The sequence below is a fragment of the Pleurodeles waltl genome, chromosome 5 (genome assembly GCF_031143425.1).
Source record: "Pleurodeles waltl isolate 20211129_DDA chromosome 5, aPleWal1.hap1.20221129, whole genome shotgun sequence".
Classification (NCBI taxonomy): Eukaryota; Metazoa; Chordata; class Amphibia; order Caudata; family Salamandridae; genus Pleurodeles; species Pleurodeles waltl.
This window is the reverse complement of record NC_090444.1, coordinates 1,426,995,795-1,427,010,464: the sequence shown is the minus strand read 5'-3', so window position 1 is coordinate 1,427,010,464 and position 14,670 is coordinate 1,426,995,795. Positions and strand designations below refer to the sequence as shown.

Sequence of the window (14,670 nt, the reverse complement as noted above, 5' to 3'; positions counted from 1 at the left end):
AAAGTGGCGGATATACCACCTACCGTATTACGAGTTCCATAGGATATAATGGACTCGTAATATGGTAGGTGGTATATCCGCCACTTTTGGGACGGTTTAACACCGTCCTCTAAAGTTAGAATCAGGCCCTAAGTCTCTACCCAATAGAGATACGGGACTTGAATCGCACACCACAAATCTATACAGTCCTTGATAATTTCCAATCTCAAGCTGCACTGGTTCTGTAATTGGGTTTGTCAACTACCTGTTCTCCACTCCCACAACTTGGACTGTCCTGCCTGAAAGAGGTAACTTTGGGACTTGTGTGCTTCTTACTGTAGAGCGCGTAGCTCCTGTGTCGACCAAGAATGAAACCTTATAACCCATCATATTTCCCTTCACAAAAGGTCCTCTCTGATAAACTTGTAGGGAAGCAGCAAGCACACAGGCTCCTTCATCCGAACTGTCACTCATCCATTCTTCGTTTATTTCATCCTACCTGTGAAATGGGAACTGATGCACTGTGTTATTACTACTGTCTTGTCTCTGACCTGTGACCTGAGTAAGCATTACCTGTTGCTGTTCCTTCAGGGCTTGCAGTATCTGCATTTGCTGTCTAGGTACCATAGGGACCTGCTGCTGTACTGGTTGCAACTGGGTAAATTGTGCACGTGGCACCTGCATTTGCTGCACTGGTAGGAAATTCTGTCCTCGATTCTGAACATTAGGACTAAATCCTTTCATTCTTGGGACTTTCAAAGTTTGAAATGTACTGACGTCACCTTGCTGAACCACACCATCTTGCACCTTCATCAGACACTTCCGCTTCCAGTGTCCCACGTTTCCGCACAAATGAAACGGCAACATCTTGTTCATACCTTGCATGTCATTTTGAACAACCACAGTCCCTAAGTCCGGACCAGGCATCATGTCCATTCCATGCCCTCTACCCCTCACTTGAGGCTGAAACATAACAGCCCTCTGCTGTGGCGGTATAGGCGGTACTATAGCTCCTTGCACTCCTGTCTGAGCTGCCTTTATTTGCATCACCATCGCTTTTTCCTTCAAGTTTTTCTGTTTTAACTCAATCTCACCACTACATTATTTTGCATATTGCAACACCTCAGCAATCGGCTTTGCTTGCCAGAAAATTGAATGATTCTTAATCATCTGCCCTACTTCTGGTCTCAAACCTTCGACGAATCTGAGCACAAAATGCAACATGTGCTTTGGCTCAATTGCTTCCTTTCCACTGTACTTTCTAAATGCTTTCAACAATCTTTCATAATAAGTATGGATTGACTCTTTAGACTCTTGGACCGTTCTATCAATCTGCTGCCACTCAATGTTATTGGGAGAAATCTTTGTCTTCAGGTACTCAATCACCTTATAATAATTTTTCATTACCTCAGGAGAGGGTGCACCTGTTACTTTATCCCTTTCCGGTTCACTTGTTGGACAATCTACAGCCCTCTTACACTCGACCCACAAGTCTGCTGGCACCACTATCTCCAATAGAGTGTTTAAGTTATCCCACAAACATTTGGAAAGTTTCACAAATCTCCCTGTCTGTTGATACCACTCAACCGGCTTCTCCCTCAATTTTGGATAATCATTTGTAAATGACAATTTGTCACTCCTGTGCCATGGAACATGAACAAACTGGCCTCCTGGGATTTCTCTTGTCAGAAGCACCTTGACTGATTCCCCCGTGTCAACACCTATAGCCCCTTCTTGTGAGTCCCGTTTTTGTTTATCTTTTTTCTTTGTCCATCTACCTTCCCACTTCTCTAATCCTTCCCAAATCTGTGCACTCTGCAGCAATTCTCTCAAGTGTGTCTTCATTCCTGCTGAGCTCATGTGTTCAAAATCCTTTGCCTCAAAATCTAATCTGTAGCTGCGCTTCAAAAGTATCTCCTTTCGTCGCACTCTTAAATGCCTTGAAAAACTTAATTGTGCCTGTCTTGTTTACTTTTTGATTCAATAATGAAATGACTCTTACTCCCAAGATTCCCTTCACCCGCTTACTCAGCCAGTTGCCTCTTACGGATGGCTGCCAATCCACTTGCAGCTCTTCTCAATAACTGACCTATTCCAGCGCGGCACACTCTGACGTCACACTCGCACACAGCGGCTGACAAAGTCTTACGGCTTGTCCTCCTTAACTTGATTCACGCAAGTAATGCAAATTATTGCAAGCACCTTTAACCAAATAATAACTAAAACAAACCTTCTGGTCTACTACAGGAAGGGACACAATCGATTCAGAGACCTTACGGATTTTCACTAATGGCCCCTTCGCTCATATAGCTATTCCTCTTTCTCAGTCTCCCACTTTCGCAATCAAAATTCGACCCGCAAATTTTACTCTCAACTAATCAATGGGTCTGTTCTGGTGCACATAGGACTTGCCAAATCTCAGTCAAAAACGTATTTTACTCCCTTAACTCACACACTGACTTGTTGACCGCGCCCGATCAACCTACTAGACCAGACAGATTACAACATATAAACAAGTGTCTTCTGCACTTGCCAATATACTCTGGAGTCTTAGAGCACGCAGGGTCCGTGCATCACCAGCAACCACGTTGATAATTTTTTAGCACAAAGCACCACACACACATATGAAGTTCGATGACTTCCCTACTCTTATACCTTGGAGTACGCACACCCCTACTAACCTCAATTGGAGCACATAGACTCCCTACTTTACCTCACATACATCACAATTCACCTGCGATTTGCTTAAGCCTGTGCAAGCCCAACTTACCACTTTCACGCTACCACAAAATGCGCCGAAAACATACCCAACTTTACTAGCAGAATCCAGGATCTGGGAAAGTCATGTCTGGGCTTAAGGGGACACCATCTTTGCTACATTTGCCATTTCAGAAAAACAAAACTCAAACCTCATAAAATGCGAACAACCTAATCCTAACTTAAACTACTACCACAACCAGTAACCACCACAACTAGTTCCCCAAGGAAACCAACCATCAAGCTGCTACCAAAAACTGCTAGTGCACCCGGTCCTTAGTAAGTAAACTTACAAGGGAACACATATAGGTCGATGAACCTTTTGAATCGCATGGAGTATCCTAGTCATGCAGTGATCACTGGCTCAATAATCAACATCAGTAAATCCAGATCAAACACTTAAAAACTACAAGAAAACCATATTAATCAGAAATAACCATCACTCATAGAAAAGGGTTAACAATTTTTATTCCATACAGATTACAATTCTAATCAATTGTTAATTATATCTTTACTAATCAAACTTTATTAGTTCATCAATGAAAAACCACTTTTTCTAAATTTATCATGAGCAACAATGCAAATTATAAGTCAACGAATATCAGCATTACTGATGCAATTCAGCAAATTAATTTGTCAGTCATTTGTCACCGTCAGCGTCACCCGTCAGCCTGGCTAACCAGGATTAGCATTAGCATGTGGGTCTTCATGCAAAAACAATTTAGTGAAAACATTAATTTGAAAAAATCTTCCTAAAAGAGAGAATATCTATAAAACAGGGCAGTTGGTACCTAGAAGAAAAGGCACAAACTTGTCAGTCACATTTTCATAGCTACCTATCCAGGATGGATCAGCAACAAGTCAGTCTTCGTCCCCAGGTCATCAGTGGTCAGCTCCGGATCAGGCTCAGAGAGTATAGGCCGAATATCAGCACCTCAGACAGCGTCTCCTGACGTCATCAACTTTCTCCTCGCAGTTCTGATTTCTCACCCCTTGTCATGACTTTTTATTAGGGTCTCCCAGTCCATCCCACTAATTGCTAATTAGTCAATTCATCGGACATTATGGCTGTAACCTATAGTTTTTGTTTACCTGATCCTTAATTGTGCATATGTCTTATGTTCCATAAAACTGATTGGTTCTTCTTGCGATGAGAACATCATCTGGCTCTTCAGGTAACAAAATTGTTGCATGCGAGTCTTTGGTCAGTGCCTCTATTGTTCAAGTCCTGGGAAAGTACATTTAGCCTACATTACACATAATTGTATCAAATTGTCTTCATCATCTCCTGTCCGTTGGTAAGTTTGCAGAATGTTCTAGCTGAGCGGCTTGAACTGAGCAGTTCAAGGTTGCCATCCCTGGTTACCAGTCCTGTGCAAGACACTCGTATTCTTCGCGTTCAGAGCAAGCAAGGCTCAGTGAAACCAGGCCTTTAGTCCGGCTAATTTAAGAATATGGATTAATAAAAACATAGGTTATTCATTTCAGTATGACATATTAATACATTTTTTTTCTCTTTTACATATTTTCCATTAGTTCACATATTTAATCATTTTAGTACATGTGGTGACCACTCCTCATGGGCACATTTCAGAGCGCACGCATTTTTTCTAGAATTAATTTCTCTGTGCATTTTCTCATTAATAAACACACATTAATTTCTTTGTTAATATATCTGCTCCATCAAAGGTGTCTGACATCTCCAGGTGAGAGATTAAACTCTGCAGGAAAGAAAAAACAGAAAAACCAGCCTCTTCAGCATCTTCCTCTAGGACATGGAACAACATTCCCTGCGGCATCGGAACAGTGCCAACCCTTCTGCAATTAATCATTAAGAACCCGCCTGCCTTCATTGCTTCAAGTTTCAATGCAGGGAATTATAGGTTATTTTTATCCTGGATCTTTTATTCTTGAGGCGCTTTGTCCATATTAAGGAAAAGCTTATGGTAAAAGTGGAGAGACAAATGCAAATGTTCAGACTTAGTAGATCTAATGGGACCCTAATCATGCATTCTAGCTCTCTGGTATTTTAACTGCTGATAACAAAAAGGACAGCTTCGTGGGAGGGTTTCCTCTGGTATGACCTAATCATCTTGAATTGGATCGGCCTGCTGGGATGAAAGCATACTTATCTTTCTTACGGGCCCAATTTTAAACGCACAAAGAAGCTTCAAGAAAATTCACCCTGCTATTCCATTCGTGCCTTGGACATGAAGTTCAGCTTCATGGCAGCAACGTTTTGGCTGGTCAACCATCTATGAAATGGTTAACTGTGCAGATCAAGCACTAAGGAGGGATGGTTATATGGTGCACATGCGTATACTCTCCTGATGACGATAGTCACTAAATTCTGATGAGAGAAGGGGTATTGTCAAATCCCATTGGATTAGGTGGTAGAAAATCTGCTGGAGCCTAGTTAGGGAGGCCGTAGCTAAAGTGTGACGACTGGCTCTTACTCCCAGTGTGCTAACTGATGCCATCAAGATAATTTTAGTAAACTTTGATCTAGTTAACCTTTTGGTTGCTCTTAAGAAAATAGGAGTTCTCTGGCAGACCTTCTTTCAGTAAGCAACACTCAAGAACACAGAAGAAATGCTTAGTTTTGGACGTGGGATTCTGCAAGTAAAGGGGAAAAGCCTAAAGCTGATATGGGAAGCCTAAAATAAGTATCCTTCGCAGTTTTAAAGCCCCTTGGTTAGGTAGATTCGACCACATGAGATGGGTCAACACGGTAGTGAGAAGCAGCCATTATGAGCCTCAAATTGCCCTTTTTTTTATACATTAATAAGTAGCACACACAGGATAATGGCACAGCAAAGATCCTGGAGGAATCACTCATTAAGCCAATTTCGATAATACATCACAACCAACAGCCTGTGATAGATTCCCCTGCAAAGTTTGTCAGGTCCTGTAACTCATGTGCCCCAAGGATTTAAGAAAAGTTGCGGTTACGTTCACTTGAGAAGACACGTACACTTGCTCGACCCGTCACTTTCAGCTGGGTGGGGATCACGACTGACTTTACCCCTTGTGCTGGCTTCTCCGTGTATCTCATGGTTTGTCTTCTGGTAATATTAATTTGTCACGCGCCCAAGACAACGAGGGTGGATTCCCCTGAAAATATAGCTTCTTTTTTAAAACAGCTGCCCTCAGGATTGGTTCCAAGTGACCTTTCCTAAGAGGCACCAGAATCACACAACCTCCCACTTCGCTTAAATTACTTTCAGTCAGGGGAAATGTATTGTCTTTTTCATTGGTGCGTGGGCCCAACCCTCATCCACGAGTGTCTCAGACCCGGATAATGCAGTAGTTTAATCTCTCACCCTGATATTTAGCATGATCAATGGAGGGTACTGCACATGACTGACTGGTGGAGGACTGATATATCCCTCTTCAGTTGTTGCACAGATTTATTCAGCTCCTCCACCCATCCCACAGACCCTTTACTTTGCCTCTCGTCTTCTCTTCAGGGACGTTCTGTCTTTTTCATGATGGCTTCATAAGCTGCTGAATTCCGCTACATGGCGCCCAGTGTCTGGAATTATTTCATTCTTTGTAAGGGCTGTTCGATCTTCACTTCAAGTGGGTAGGCAGACAGTTTAGTGAAACCCTGAACAAACTGATTTAAAAGAGGGGAACATTTGCATTTTAACCTATTTACCGAACAGCACGCCTAAATCCCACTGCCCTGCTCGTGTTTTTTCTTATTTTTTCAGCACACCATCGTCCACGTAGCGCCATGATTCCACTCATTACCATCAGTGTTGCACAGCTGTGTCGGGATAGAAACGCTACGCCCCAAAATGTCTCTGATTACTGTACTGCATGAGAGTATTGCAGTCCATTGCATTCTCAGCTCACTTTCCTGTCTTATCACATCCCAAGTTACATCTTTTGAGACTGCAGGGATGGCAGGGGGTATGGGCATAGAAACCTACAGACCTGCTTCCTCACCCTCCGCATGCTCCGTAAGATCTTCCGCTGGATCCCCGCCGACACCAGAAAAACCGTGACCCACGCCCTCGTCACAAGCCGCCTGGACTATGGCAACACCCTCTACGCCGGGACCACAGCCAAACTCCAAAATCGCCTGCAACGCATTCAAAACGCCTCGGCCTGCCTCATCCTAGACGTACCCCGCAGCAGCCACATCTCCGCACACCTGAGACACCTGCATTGGCTCCCAGTCAGCAAAAGGATCACCTTCCGACTTCTCACCCACGCACACAAAGCCCTCCACGACAAGGGACCGGAATACCTCAACAGACGCCTCAGCTTCTACGTCCCCACCCGCCACCTGCGCTCCTCTGGCCTCGCACTTGCTGCTGTCCCTCGCATCCGTGGGAGATCTTTCTCCTTCCTGGCGGCCAAGACCTGGAACTCCCTCCCCACCAGCCTCAGGACCACCCAGGACCACTCCGCTTTCCGGAGACTCCTAAAGACCTGGCTGTTCGAGCAGCGTTAACCCCCCCTTTTTTTCCCCTAGCGCCTTGAGACCCGCACGGGTGAGTAGTGCGCTTTATAAATGTTAATGATTTGATCCATACCCTTCTGTCCTTACCAACCAGGAAGCAGCTTTTGAGGGTATTCACACCCCATTTTTTGTTTTTTATTCCCGAGGCCTACCGCTCTCACAGTTCACGTACTATGTATGCCATCATGCATGTATAAAATAGCCACCACCATCGTATCAGAAAAATAAGTTCACACAGTTTAGGTGTGATGGCATTTTCTGTTTTATTCCATTAACAAAATAGATTTTCCCAAATTTACCCGAGATGCTGAGAAATTGAAATTCGGAGACAAAAACATTAACAATTCAAGAGAAAATATAAGAAGTATTTATTTATCATTCAGCAGAGTTCAGACAAGTGCCCTCATGTGCCGGGGTGGGGTATCCTAGAGCAAGCGGAGGATTCACGTTTGACTTCCATTGTTTTTTTCATCGGTGTATTCAGTAGAGAAGTAGCTAAACAAATTCCTGAAGAAAGTAAAGATGAGCATGCTATCTGGCCCTACCACATTTGACATAAGGCAACGAAGTAGTTGTTCTATTCTGTCCTTAAGAATACTTAATTTAAAAATGGCCAGGTTTGTTGTAATCTAAAATCAGTTCCAAATCAAGGTGCTTGGTTTGATCCCTTCTTCTGCTGTATTTACCAAAAATGTCTGCAGGTGCTGAGAAGCTATGGTATTATAAGCCCAGTGTTATGCTCTGTAGGCAAGTACCTCGTAAATGTTCCCTAGATGGTAGCTCCTCTACATGGATGACCAACTGGATGTAGATTTTGATCAGAAACTTGTAGCATATCAGGTCACAATTGGGAACTGCTGAAAGACCAGTTGTGTTATAAACCTTTCAAGACTATTTAGTCAATGCCAACACTTCCTGTTTTTTTTCTTTTTACTTCTATAGTCTAAAACACTGTTCCACTAAAAGTTTCACCTGAGCTGGTAGATTAATATACTCAGTTGGTCCAAGTTGCATTTTTGTCAGTGGTATCTGAGCAGGTCATGGTCCCAAATCGCTCTGCCTCCATGTGAATCTCTTCCAAGCTGGTCTTTAATATTAGCCTAGGATAGAACCTTCTTATTACATGAAATGTGTCTTCCTTTCAGGTCTCTTTTTTTGTTAGCGTAATAATCCAACAATAGTCAGGAGCATGTTTAATGAATGTGTTGGTGGGTGGCTTGTGGAGCTCAGTGGACCAATGCCACATCAACCAGCAGGAGGTCAGATCTGTCTCATTGTGTTGTACAGTTCGATGCAGGATAGGAGTGTGTAATTATGCCAACAAAATAGGCATGCATTACAAGGAAGTGGAAAGAAGGAAATGTATTCCTCTAGTCAAAGAGGTCTCGCTGATCCCCGACTGGACCCCTCTTTCAACAGAACTTGCACTCTGATTTCCTCAGTAGAAAATCACTCTCCTTGCTTTAGTGGCTACTGAATTAGTTGGTATTCAAGGGCATCTTTAGACCGCTCGCTTAAGCAAAATTAGATGTTATATCAACCTTTCATAACTGTTAGTACCCCCTAAAGAATGAGCCCAGACTAGAACACTGTGACAGAAACTGAGGCAAGACTGTGTATGTCTCCTAGCCCAATATGTATTTATAGGTTCACTTTCTTGTCGTGATACCTTAATATCTGGTTTAAAAATATCCTTACATGTGCCTCTTGTAGTATTACATTATTAAAAAACAGAACAGGGAAGACTGCTACAAAGATGATTCCTCGCGATGAAATGTCATTAAGCAAATGTTCAGCTAAGCCGTTACAACACATTTTTAACATTGAAGTCAGTGGATTATTTTCACTGTAGTTAGCAGCTTCTTTATTGCTAGGATTTGGATTAGGGTCAAGTTTAGTGTTAAAATTAGCATAAGATGTTCCGTTTGCTTTATGGTTATATGAGGGTTACGTTTAATGAAAGTTAAGAATGATTAACGGTTCGCTTTAGACAAGGGTTGGAGTACTAGTAGAGTTAATGTATGACGAGAATCGCAGGTTAGAGTGACATTAGGTGAGGTTGTGTAATAAACGTTTTTGTTGCATGGGATTTCACTATTGCAGGTTTGTTGCGTTGAACACCCTTGCCACAGTTCCATCTCTCTGGCCTAATCAATCACATTGATATCCTTTTTACACTGCATGTACAGGATAGCTCAGTTTTAACTTGTGTCCTGCAGTAAGGTCATGTGCAACTAACAAGTCACAGTTACCTGTACAGTTTGACTGACGTGACCGCATTAAGAGTGTTTATCAAATGTATTTTTTGACATGGACTGCTTGACTTGTAAATAAGGTGCCAATGCCCAAAATGCTTCTTCGGAGGTCTCTGCTCATAGTCATGCCTGAAACCACTCGCTTTCACCGCTGTCACCAGGTCATTACCATTGCAGGTAGTGCCCAATTCCTTCAGTGGTAGGCAGTGTCAGACTGCTGCTGAACTCCTTGCTCTGGGGCGAAGGGTCCAAAGAATGCTTGTTGATGGTGTGCAAACAAGTTATTCAGTTTCTGAATTAATGACCCAAGCACAAGGTAAGCATGGATGATCAACAGTTAAGTGCTAACGCTTGAGATCTGGTGTGTTCTGCAGATCAGATTTCAAAGTCCAGGCAAGACCATTCAACCTTTCACCGTTCCAAGGTCATTAATACTAATACATGGATAAAAGTCACATCAGTTACTTATGATACATAGAAACCTAAAACTGTTTTAAAGTTCTGTCCAAAAAAACAAGCTATTAAATCTTCAAACAGGTCTACATATTAGACACTGCACGTGTAAATATAAAATATCAGAGGCAGGAAAGGAAATGAATTTACGTAGACTTGGTTAGGAACACCGATATAGAAAATGGAAGTGGTTTTGGAAGATTGTCTGTGGTTTATATGGACAAATAATCTGCAAACTGTTTACACTTGGTTATACACAGCCTTCCAAGGATTATGCATCTTATACAGGAACACACTTTATATATGTTATCTACAATTAATTATGTTAATTCACATTCACTCACACGAACGTAAATCACCCTATACTTGCTTTCAATATGCTTTTTATTAAATTTAAGTAGTATTACAAAGGATAGGGGGCTTCGTATTCAAGAACATTTGCAACAGGTTCTTCGTGCTGGCTCCAAGAAGGATACAGCGTTCGGGCAAGGCCTTTCAATGTTGCTCCTAAGGTGGGCAGCCCTTTATAAGATGATTACTGTTCCCAAACTAATGTATGTATTCCAAAATACACACTTTTCTATGCCAGAGCATTTCATTTTAACGTTGAGTGCTGTTTTCTGGTCTCTGTTAAAGGAGGATGCCTCCCTCAGAATTTCCCTGAGTAAACTGCAGAAAAGCACTTACAATGTAGGTATTCTCTGCTTAATGTATGTAGGTACTACTGGGTAGCACAACTTTCAGTGATCAATGAATGGGCCTTTTCACCACAAGACGTAGTAGGGAATCACCAGGTTCTTGGTGAAAAGGGTTTCTCTACTAGGTTAGATGGAAGTAGAGTGTGTCCCAACCCCTCTGAAACCACCCATGCTGAATGAAGAGGCAGTGAACTTACTTGTATCAGAGGGAATCCTGACCAGGGAAAATCTATTGTCGACTTGCAAGCTCTAATTGGACCTCTTCCATATGAATGGGTTCCAGGTTTGGGATATTAATGGAATATCCTGTGTGGGAAATGTATGGGGTGCAAACAATGATGAATCCTTTAGCCTCTGATGGAGGAATTTGAACTTTAATGAGCGGCAAAGTCTTACAATTTACACAGTTGAAGCATGCAACAACATAATAACTGCATTTTGGGAGTGACATACAGGACTGCTTACCGATTGACCAAGGCACTCCGTAAGCAGACAGTATCGGTGGGAAAAAAAACCATCAACAGTAATTCTCTGCACAGCCAAATCTTACTACGAACCAGGAGGGTGAGTGACCAAACCACTATTGACTACCTTGTCTGGGGCAAAACATTGGTGTACAATAGGGATGACACTATTTGCTGAGGTTTTAGATTCATGACGTGTGAAAAACGGCATTGAGTTTACTACATATGTTAGAGTTTGTAAAATAAATAATGATGTATGTTTGAAGGACACAACCAGTATTGGTACCTTTCTCCATGCTCTTTGGCTTTTAACTAAGTTGCAGGAATCTGGACAGTGTTCGTAGAAATCCTAAATAGATTCAAATAATTTGTGAATAATGCTTTTCAGAATTCGGGTGATCAGAGCCTGTTTAGGTAAACATCTGGGGGATGTGGGGTTAGTAGTGGTTTCTAGGGATATTGTGAGATAGTAAAGATGTACCGTACTTTAATACATAATGCTCTAATATGGATTGGTTTATGGCAGCAGAGAGGGTGGGGTTGTATTATTGAACAAATGCTTTCCTATAAAGTGTGAAAAAGTTTAGGGCTCTTGAATAATGCATTTTGGTGTAATATTAATAATTAAGATATGTAATGGTAATGGCCCACAGTGCAGTTCATTGTAAAAACGGTTAGATGCTCGAGCAATCAGACTAAAATAACATGTATACTCTTGATACTATATTACATGGTTAGTCATAGAAAAGTAACTCATGACACGTACCTTGCATTGTAGTGTTCACTCCACAGTTGACCAATGATGTGATAGTGAAATCCTACAATGAAATCAAAGATAATCTGGGCCTGATTTAGAGTTTGTCGGACGGGTTACTCCGTCACAAACGTGCCGGATATCCCATCTGCTGTATTATGATTTCCATTGGATATAATGGAATCCTAATATGGTGGACGGGATATCCGCCAAACTCTAAAACAGGCCTTCTCCCTTTACATTACTGATATATGCAGTATTTTTAGGACTGTGTAGTCGTTGGGTGCCAGTTGATTTAATTGTGATGTAACTCATTTAATTTGTATTGTATAATTTTAATTTGATACTATGTCCGTTTAAGGCCTGAAGAAGTCATGAGGCAGTATTACCGCTTGTTAAGATGAAATACATCTTGGCAAAGGAACCCAAATGTGATCCTTGAAGATATTTGACTTTGTATATACAAAACAATGGACTCTAATTCTTCTTTGATTTTAGTGTGCTAAAACTACTCAAATTTCACTATAGCAGCTTGAAGGCATTTGCTAGCCTTTTACATCCAGTTCGTGCCTCAGCGCCAGATGGTGGATGGGTGCCCTCAAGTAGTGTCTGAGAAGCCAGTGGCTGTAACTTCAAAAGATCCTCTCGGTTCAGTTACAGATATTCCAGTCGGTACATCGAGATCTGCACTGGTGGATGACATTCTCTAACCTCTTAAGAGGTAAACCTTTCAGCCCTCTCATGTTGAACCTATCATGATCAAAGATGCCTCCTTGCTGGTGGGCTGAGGTGCTCACCTGGGCTTCAGGACTTTACATGTCCTCTGGTCTGTCAGAGCAGCTCCTGTAAACAAAGGCCTTGTTCTCTTCCATCTCAGGAGTCAATAGTCATATTCTAATTGAGAGTTCCACACCGTCCATTATATCAACAGAGAGAATGTTGGGATTGCAGGGCCTATGGAAGTAGTGTAATGGGGAAACTGCCAGTGGCATTTCACCCAACAGGCTCACTTGATGTGAGGATGGAATCTCCTAGTCTCCTTTTGTTGAAGGATCACCAGTGGGAACAACACTCTAAAGTGATGAAGGCAGGCTGCTCAAGATCACTGTTTTGATTCATGGAGCCAAACAATAGGTGTCCACAGTTTTGTGCTGTTCCCGCTGGGTGGTTCCCTGGGATGCTTTACATTCAGCAGATGTCAGACCTCTTGTACATGTTTCCACTGACCCCACTCATATTCAGTGTACTGTGGAAAGTATGAGAGGAATGGTTGCAGCTGATTCTGACGGCTCCAGACTGAGTGAGAAGGATTTGTTATGCCTATCTATTGGTTCTCAGCAGTCTGACATGTCTTCCTTTTTAGCACAGGGAGGACCTGCTCTCTCAGAATGATAGCCAGGCCCTCCACTCTAATCTCCTTACACTTCAGCTGCATTCATGGAGATTGAATCATGCCAACTAGAATCCTTTTGCCTTCCTGATGAGATTGCATAGGTCATCTTGGCAGCACAGAAACCTGCCACCAAATCGACTTACAGTGGAACAGATTTGTGCATTGATGTGAGACAGAAGACATCAATCCTTTTAAATCTCACCTGTCTGACATCTTTAGGTTTATACCTCCAGGTCTGGTGGTGACTGTTTAAGGACTACCTAGAAGCTCTGTCTGATTTACACACCTTCCTGATGCACCTTCCTTGTTTAATTCACCACTAATGGCACATTTTCTGAAAGTTTTGATGTACTTGTCTACTTATTGTGCCTCACTGGGATTTAACATTGTTTTGACATGAAACTCTTGATGGCATCTTTGATTGAGCCATTGTGCAGTTGTCCTGTTCAGCTTCTATCTCAAAACACAATGCTATTGGTGGTGACCCTTTTTGCTTGAAGGGTTGAAGGCCCTTTCAGTTTGCCTGTCCTTTTCTGAATACGTTGGAACTTTGCTCCTAACAATCCTTCTTACCCTCTCTTATGAATAAGGGTGTGAGAAAATTGCAAGAAGATTTTGTATCCTCCAGAAATAACGTAACTGATAGTAAGTAACTTTTTTGTTTTGTCAGCTGGAGGAATGCCCTTAAATGTTCTGGATTACCAGAAATATTTTGCTTTGGCAATAATATAATGGACAAGAGGGACGCTAGCCATATTTATCTAGGAACACGTGTTCTCACTATATAATAAAGTAAGGCATTTTAGTAGTGGCAGCTTTTAAATATCAGGACGAATAGTAAGCACATTTGGATAATAGTTCAGCAGACTCTTAGGTCCTCCGTTACCATTTCTCAGGTCTCTTGAAAAAGTATTGATTGTGTACTTGATAGCAGAAAGCACACATAAAAGTAATCAAGCAGTGAATGCCTTGAATCTGCTCTCAATCCCTGCTTAGAGGGCTAGTTTCCACATGTCTAAATCAGATAGCAGTTGGTGACTCTGAGGGACCAAAATACATTGGAGTGGCATGCACAATTATAGACATTAACCATCTACTGCTAAAGTGACTTCCATACATAACAAACCTTTCTGCAAAAATGTCACCAGGCAATAGAACCCACTCTCAGGCTCTTGTCCCAAGATACCCTAGGACAGGAATATTCATAGTAAATCAAGCCTGTTTAGCAGTAGGTGGGAAGGGAGTTTGGCTAGATGTAGGAATTGTCAAGAGGTCAACATTTGTATAGCAAGTTTTTATGTATGTAAAGTGTTTTGACAGTAAATGTTTTAGGTTCTAGGCATTTTCTCACACAGATCCCATGGTTGAAGCCCCTGCCATTGCTAACCATTTGTTTGAGTCCATTCTTCCACTAAGTATGAGTATGTGCTCTCCTAACATTTT

General features: G+C 42.0%; 1 protein-coding gene across 6 annotated transcripts in view; it reads left to right on the top strand.

Moving 5' to 3' along the window:
- The window catches only part of FAM135A (family with sequence similarity 135 member A), an 863,965-nt gene that overhangs the window by 584,120 nt on the left and 265,175 nt on the right, over nt 1-14,670 (top strand). The window lies entirely within an intron of this gene.